This window comes from Sinohyriopsis cumingii, chromosome 12 (genome assembly GCF_028554795.1).
Source record: "Sinohyriopsis cumingii isolate HCF-2022 chromosome 12, ASM2855479v2, whole genome shotgun sequence".
NCBI lineage: Eukaryota > Metazoa > Mollusca > Bivalvia > Unionida > Unionidae > Sinohyriopsis > Sinohyriopsis cumingii.
Window position 1 is genome coordinate 19929366 of NC_142972.1, and position 8825 is coordinate 19938190.

Genomic DNA, 8825 nt, shown 5'->3' on the forward strand with positions numbered 1-8825 from the left:
ATTCACAAGTTCAGTTTGGAAGCGCTGAGGATGGCTATATTTTCAGGATTTTCCAGCAAACGTTCATTGTTTCAGTCGCTTATGCTAATTTGCTGCAGAAATGTGACTTCAGCAGACTTCTTAATTTATTTTTGACTCTTTTTTATTTTAAGCAAAAGTTAATATTCTCCAAAGCTGATTCTCATTTCGCATTTGCCCGTAATATAAAACACATCTCATTTAAGAATATATGCAGTAAATATTGACGAGTTACTTTTCTACTCATGTTGAATTTAAAAGTCACTTGAACATCAAATCATTAAATTAACGTATATTTTTCGTATATATTGTCGTCATCGAGTAGCTCTGGCCCCAAGTTGTGTCCTTTACACCTGAACCAAATTTATCATGTGACTAATCATCGACGATGGAGGAAAAAAATAACGTTCATTTATATCAATTGTACATTGCTTACATAATGTGAGATGTCTGATACTCGAGAACCAAATGGGGCTTTCTTGTTAGACGAATCGAGAAATATAGCGCCAAACGGGAATTTATAACTGGTACCATGTTGTCTCGTGTATAAAATAGTAACAGTATACAAATGATTGATCTCAATTGGAGGCAGCATTGTTACAGTGCTATTAGTGGTTAACCACAATGGCTGCTACAACGCCTAATTATATAGAACCACACAGGAATAAATATTATGCAGTAGCTCTCCAGTGAGGGCAGTTATATCATAGAGACAAACAGGATTTAGCAATGAATGGGCCTCTCTTGGAGCAAAGGGAAATTTTAACAATAGGATTTATCTTGTTACCAGACTGCCCTATAAATATAGGGGCAGATGAGCCTGGTTGGGGACAAAATCCTACATTAAAATTATCCCTATGTTAAACATTGCATGTAAATGGTAATATTGTTTGAAGTGGCTGACATTAAATGACGACATTGTTAGAAGTTGCTGACATTAAATGGAACCATGTCGTTATATTGTATACCTCAAATGGCACACGTGCTATCCAATACACCGCGTGTAGTTACCTGGTGTCTAGTGGCTAAATAACCATATTTGAATATAAAGTATTATCTACACAAAAGATAATGTTGACGGCGTTGGTAAATTAGTTTGTTGTTGGTTTAGTGGAAGTATTAAACTTCCAAAACTTATATAGACTTTAGCTGCGACTGAAAATAAATCTGAAAAAATATATAAAAAAATTCGGCCTAGGCTAGAAGTAGCAGCACAATTCTTAAACCTTTACGGACTTTAGCAGAAATTAATAAGTATCGGTTAAACAGTCTAAAAATAGGTCGACGCTAAAAGTAATACTAAAATTTCTAAACTTCAGTGGAATTTAGCAGTTATTAAAATGCATTTTTCGCAAAATATAACATTTGTAGAAGAAGTTTAACAAATTAAAAAAAATTGAAGAATGATATGTAAATTTACATGTAAAAAAACTAAACAATGTATATGGAATTTCACGAAGACAAAAAACGTCCTTACATATTTGAAATTGCATAAAGGATTTTACAAATGTAAAGGAAAAGCTACAATTAAATTGTTTACAAAACTGTGAAAGATACGTGTAAAACATTTCACACCATCTGAATGACCAACAGCTCACATTTACAAGCAACGAAAAATTGAGAGTGACAAACACCCCGTCATCTACTGTCCTGCTTCGTGATCAACCAAGAAAGAGTCCTCGGCAGCTACTGAAGATTTTATTTCATATTCCAGCTATCACAAACGTGGCTTCTATAAAATTTTAAAACGACAGATTTCACTGACGCTGTTAAATTTAAACAGTTATACTCCCAAAGGTTGTCCAGAACCAGTCCTTGCATGTACTGTTCATAAAGTTGCCACACAAAAGATATGTTAATAAACAAAAGAAAGCACACACAAATGACACTGCGTACAAATTCTCATTTTTGTATTCAAATCGGTTCTTTTCAAAGTATTTGGTTTTCCACTAGGTCTTGAACAGTGTAATTGACGTTCTTGCAGAGACTTTGGTGTAACATGGATGATAGAAGTAATGGCATGGCAAGTCTTACTATGTCTTCTTAGCTGATTAATATCTGACCATTTGAACGTTTGTAAAGGGGTTATTCTTCGTATATCGTTCAGATACCAATAATTAAAACGCCTATGCCGGTCAGGATGCAAACTGTTCTTTGCTTTTCACTTGAATCTGTATAAAGTAGTTGTAAATGCTTTCTCGTAGTTCAGGAGGTAAATTATGACATGCTCCTCTAAAATGTCCATTGACAGGAATGTCATCTGACCCAACGTATCCCTTTCTTATATAGTGTTCAGATAACAATATTTAAAAAGTCTATATCGTAGAGGATGCAGTTTTACATTTAGTAACAGAAAATTTTCACTCCTCACAAATGCGAAACCTTTCTGATATTGGTATGAACATATTAAACAATAAACGCTTGCTCAGGTATATCCTACGATCAAACAATTTTCTTAAGAATAATTTTTTTAATGAAAATAACAATGTTGCGTATGTTTAACTGGTAAAATAAATCTATTAAATGTAATATATAAACTAGACATATTCATATCTCCGCTAGTAGGTAAAGCTTAGATGGGTTGTAGTCCAAGCAAAAAAACACAAGGAAGGATATGCGAAAAATATGGTCCATGGAAATCGATTTGCTAAATTACAGTGAGTAGTAATACATGGGAAATCTGAACCAAAAATGAGAAGTTGTCATTGAGGTTTAATATCTGTTTTGGGGGTCTCTATGATCTCTACCATGCAATGTAATACTAAAAGTGTCGATATGATCAACATTGTAGGCCTCTATGCCTTCTAAAGGAAAATAATGTTGGACACCTACTACCCAAAACGCCATTCCGAGTGACCAACACTCATTGTATCTACTATCCAAGACCAATTTATCAGCTGGCCAGTACCCACGCTATTCTATCAATACTACACTTGCAGTAATCATCACCCAGTTATATACCATCCATAACCAAGTTTACCTCTTAGTCAACGTTCATTTTGTTTTAAGACATGTTTTGAATCTCGTACTAACTCTAAACTTGCTTTAGAGGACAATGGATTTTACTTCAGTTCTCCCTTTCAGGTTTTCTTTTTTAAAACGTAGTAAAAGTGACCATGTTGTTGTTAAACATATTAACTATATCACCTTCTCAGAGTTCCTCTCTCCCAAACTACACAAACAGCAACAACAACCGCTATGAGTTTGGCGTTGAGAATGTCCCAAAAAATAAAATCGTCTTTTTCTGTTAAATCCTTGTGGCGTACTGGAGCAGCCATTCGAAGTCTGAGTTTGGAGCAAGTAGATGAACAGCTGTGGGCTATTATGCTCAGCAGGTGTATTGGTGATCTTCTCAGTCCTGCGTTCAAATATTCAGACAGTAAAAATAACAACCATAGATTCGCCAATGCCAGCCAAAAAAACAATTCTTCCAATCACATCATCAAAAATGTTCTGGAACATTTGGAAAAATTATTCTAATCTGATAATCAGTGATTCTTTGGAGACCAGAACCAATGACCTATGGATAATCAATGTTATATAACATTACCTAATGAAAGTGCCATGTATATTCTTCCCAACAACAAAATTATGTTGTTGTACAGCCAAATAACCTCAAGCTATACATTTGGATGACGAAGCTCAATGGAACGGAGCTTTGCTATAAATCGTTTTTTCCCACTCAAGTCAAGAACGTGGTCGGAGATTAAACCGCTTTCACCTTCCAAATATGAAATGAACAAGTTCATGAACATTTGTAAAAAAAATTATCTTCTCATTTAAAAATCCAAAGTACCATGACCAGCTAATTATCAATTGAATATATATTCTATGAGAATACTGTCACAGAAGTAGGCAAAGAAATAACTTGGTTTTGCCTTAGAACTATTCTACTATTTCTCGTTGTCCATGCGAACAACGTTATCTAGGGTGAATACGTGTTTTTCCAGGTAAGCGACTGTATTAACATGTACCTCGCCAGAAATTACTTGTGACGAAGTAACATTACTAACATGATATGCACGGGTATTTAACCCTGACTTTTGCTCACTCTCCTATGGATTTAAGCAAGATCAATTTCTAAAACCGACACTGGTCGTTTTGGATCACGTCAAGGAGTGTGCGCTGTCCATTGTTCTCCAGCCATAGGGCTGATTGTGTCTGTCGCTCTGATTGTGTCTGTTGCTGTGAAGTGTGATTGTCAATGTGACTGTGAATATGACTAGAGCTGTCTGAAGCTGTCTAAAGTTGTTGAGAGCTGTCTTGAAATTTCCAGAGTATTTAAGGCTGTGTGCTGTCGATACGCATGTATGTATGTATGTACGTATGTCTGTGCACGGACGTAGACGTAGCAAATTAAAAAGGGTGCTGTATGCTGTCTGTACGTGTGTATACGTATGACTGTACACGTGGTGGATCCATAAAGGGTGCGAGCGGCCGATAAGAGTGTGGGCCAACCCAATGAATCGTGCGACTCTACAAGAGGTCTAGAAGCACACGTTTGGATCAATTGTTGCTCCATGGCATTTTTTATATTCATAAGATTATTTTGAATCTTCGTTGTGTTCATAAGATTATTTTGAATCTTAGTTGTGTTAATAAGATTATTTTGAATCTTAGTTGTGTTCATAAGATCATTGTGAATCGTAATAGAGTTCATATTCGAGATTATGTGAATCTCTCTTATAGTGTAAAATACAGTTTGAAGCGTATCTGCAGTCCATGAGGTTTCTTGGATCTGTACTTCATATTGATTTAATATTTTGGTTTTATTTTCACTGTGTGAATGTTGTGTAGAGTGATTTGAGTCAATCGTATGTTGAGAGCGTGAGAGAATCATTGTATTTTTACATCATATATTTTTCTTTATTAATTCATTTCATAAATTTCCATCTTTCTCACATTGTGTTTGTCTTATTCATTTAGTCCAAAAACCCACTCGGTTTCTATTCTGCGACAAATACCTTCATGATTTTAATTGAATGCTCAACATTTCGTCTAAACTATGTAAGCTATGCTTAACAATCAACTTGGCAAAGCAAGGGGGGAAACTCGCCGAAATGGCTGAAAGAGTATCACAGAATTTATCACCGCCTTAAATGTACATTTTCGACGGCAAAATGATGTCAGATTTTCTCCCAGTTTGTTTGCTATTCTTGTTGGAAACACGAACATAGCACCATATTCAAATTACATTCACAACAACGTTCAATTTTACAAGTATTTTCTCAACCCTATGGAACTGAACAGATACGTGTTTATTTAAATGACGTCATGTATAAAGCCATAGTAAGAACATTTAACTCCATTTCAAAAATGGATTTTGCCAATGCTGCTCACGATGAAGGATGAAACATGTATCACGTTCACCGAGAATTCGTACATCGTCAGTTTCTTCCTTTCAGTATATCGTATGTTGATAGTGTTAATATTAGCATAAAAGGAGATTTCGAACAAAATACTGTATTCCCAAAAGTTAAAGTCGGGGCGAAACCACATTTTAAAAACGATTTTACAGTGAATGGTAAATAAGAAAAGAGATTTGTTATGTGGACCAGCGAGTCGCTCGACAACGAGGACATGGTTTAGGAGATATGTTAAAGTCAGCTTTTTGTTCGGTAGCACCCATTTTAAAACCTATGGTCATTCATGGATATCATGATTTAAAAGATACAGCTTTGACACCAAGAAAAAAAAGTTCTCCGCAGCATACTCATCGACCAAGAAAGTAATAAAGAAGCCTTCATGACAACATGATTAAATATATTCAATCAAAGAGGAAAAGACCTCTTAAGGCGCCAAGACACTCAATAAATTCGAGAGGCGTAGAAAACTGTTTACACCCAATATACATGTTCAGAAAACGAATAAGGAAAGAAGAACAGAAGCGATCAAAGAATTTAACGTTTTTGATTACTAAGTGAAAAAGGAAATATATCAAGTCATAACTCAGCATGTTTGCTGTGCCCTCAACGATGCTGACGATACAAGAATGCCAATGGGTAAAATTTCATCCTCTGTTTTCTTTGACCACCCAAGTTTCTAATTTGAAATCAAAGGACAAACCAAATATTTTATCGATCTGAATAACAGTTATTTGGACCCGAAAGTCAAAGTTCGCATTGTTGACAACGGCAAACCAAGCGCCGATGCCGAAGTAGCTCCAGTCAACAATTTCATGCATTAGTTATTCAGCATACTGGTGAGCAGCAGATGCAATGGACACTAACCATTACCAAGTGTACATGGAAAGTCTCTTGAAGTTCGAAAAAGTAAGGTTAATGATATAGAGGTGACTGCGGATGACGATCATTACAGTGCTTGATTTAACGACAACCAAAAGAAAATAACAAGGGCGCAGTGTATACATTATTAATTTTTGCATTTGGACAAGATAGTAATTTTGTTCAATTGGGTAGATGTACGCCTGAGACTCACTCAAAGTAGTGCCGTAGTTCCATTTGGTAGCTACTACTAATAGGTACAAAACTAGCATGAAAGAAGCAAAACTGTATGTGTGCCGTGTGGAAGTGTTACCTAAAGTGAGAAACGACATCGGTCAAACTCTGCGTACAACGATAGTCAAGTATCTTCTGCGACGAGTGGAAGTGAAAACTTTCACTATTGCATCTGGGATCTGATACAAGATCCAAGTGCATGTTTTCTAATGGTGGTTAACAAAACATCATTGGCATCGTCATCATACATCCTAGAATGGAGATATCAATCAAAATACTTTCGGGCTTCAACACTTCACTGTGTCCAAGATAGAAATCAAGAGATTGCCATCGTTTGTACCAGATCTATTTAAACAAACTTTGCACGTAAAAAGTACTTGAGATCTTACTTGACACCGTTTGAAGCCACTTGACATTTTGGTACCAACATCAACCGCGATATTTCGTATAACAATTATTCAGCAGGCAACGGTTTGTGGGGATTTGATTCAAATCCAGACCAAAGCAACAACGAATGACATTTCCACCTAATACATCTGGCAAACTATGTGTGAAATATCAGTTTGCAGTAGCTCTGGCAAACGCAGTGAACGTCATCATGTACGCATAATTTGACAATATTCGGGTAATCAACGGTTTCAGTGAAGGCATCCTCGACTATTAGAAAGTACTGATAGAACAAGACAATCCCGGAGACAGACGTTGATGATCTTTTTATTTTAAATCCAGAGCAGGGCAAAAATATAGTCATGATATCAAAATGGCCAGAACAAGAACAACATTTAGCCTCCTCTTTTGTTCGTGACTTGGCTGACAATTGTGCAGGCCTAGACATGGAATATTGTTCTCGATGTCAAATCAATCATCCTAGTCATAAATAACATGAGAAACGCTTGATAATGCGCAAGAGGTAACAGTGGAAGAGCATTTTTAAGAGGATTAGGTTCTCATATCAGAACAGAATATGATATAAAGACCGGTGCGACCATTCTTTACCTTCATTGACTTTTCTGGACACTAAACGCATTGAAGCTGTCTTGCAACAAAGTACGGAGACTACTTGTTTACCTATTTACTTGATAGTAGTAGTAGTAGTAGTAATAATAATAATAATAATAATAATAATAATAACAATAGTAATAGTAATAATTAGAACTTTGTATAGCGCCTAATTTTTCGAAGCTCTAAGTGCTTTACAACATTAGACAACACCTACAACATAAAATATATGTATAATGATATGATTACAAAATAACAAACACCAGGAAATTAGAAAACATAAAAACATGCTGAAAAATATTTAAGGTAGGAAATATTATTATGTCTTTAAGTTAGTTCTTGCAGTCGAAATAGGTGAGTTTTAAGAGCACACTTGCATGGGTTCACTGTCTTTGTGTCTGAGTTCAGTGGGCAATTCATTCTAAGTTGTTGGGCCCTTTTATGCAAAAGAGCATTGTCCATATGACTTCGTTTTCATAGTGGGAATAATGAGTATACGATTGTCAGAAGAGGAGCGTAGGTATATTGCTGGTGTTTACACAGGGGTGAGGTCGGATAGGTATGTTGGCTTGGAGTCCGTCAGTGAAACGTAGCACAGAGAACAATTTAGTGTTGGATTCTGGATCGAATGGATAGCCAGTGTCGGGTACAGATCAGCGGGGAGGTCTGTTCTGATCGTGGTACTCTAAGTATGATACGAGCAGCTGTGTTTTGAACTTTTTAAAGTTTCTGGAGTAGATATTGAGATGAACCAGACAGAATTGAGTTACAATAGTCCAGTGTTGAAAGTACTAATGAACACACAAGTGTTTTAGTGGCGTCAACTAAACGATATTTGAGAATTGAGCTGATGCGTCTGGGCTCAAAATATGCAGCCTTGCACATGTTCATGATTTTGCTGCATGGACTATGTGACGTTCTTCTGCAATGTCAGAGTACTCTCCAGAGTAACACCTAGGTTTCGTACTGATTGTGTGAATTTAATGTTGATATTGCTGATATTTATTGTTTGAGGTAAAGGATGTGAATGAGAAAGGCTTTGTGTTGTGATCAGAATGGCCTCAGTTTTATCATATTCATCTGCAGCTTGTTACATGTCATCCATGATTTCACATCAGAAATGCACCTCTCTACACCTTGGATGGTAGCATCAACTTCAGTTGGGTGGCTAGATTTGTATATTTGGATGTCGTCAGTGTACAATTGGTGAGACACTGGATGATTATCTATGAAACGTGAGAGCGGCTGAGTGTTTAGAATGAAGAAAACAGGTCCAAGAACATACCCCTGTGGAACACCACAACATAGATTAACTGGGCTGGAGTGTATTCCGTTTGCAGACACAATTTG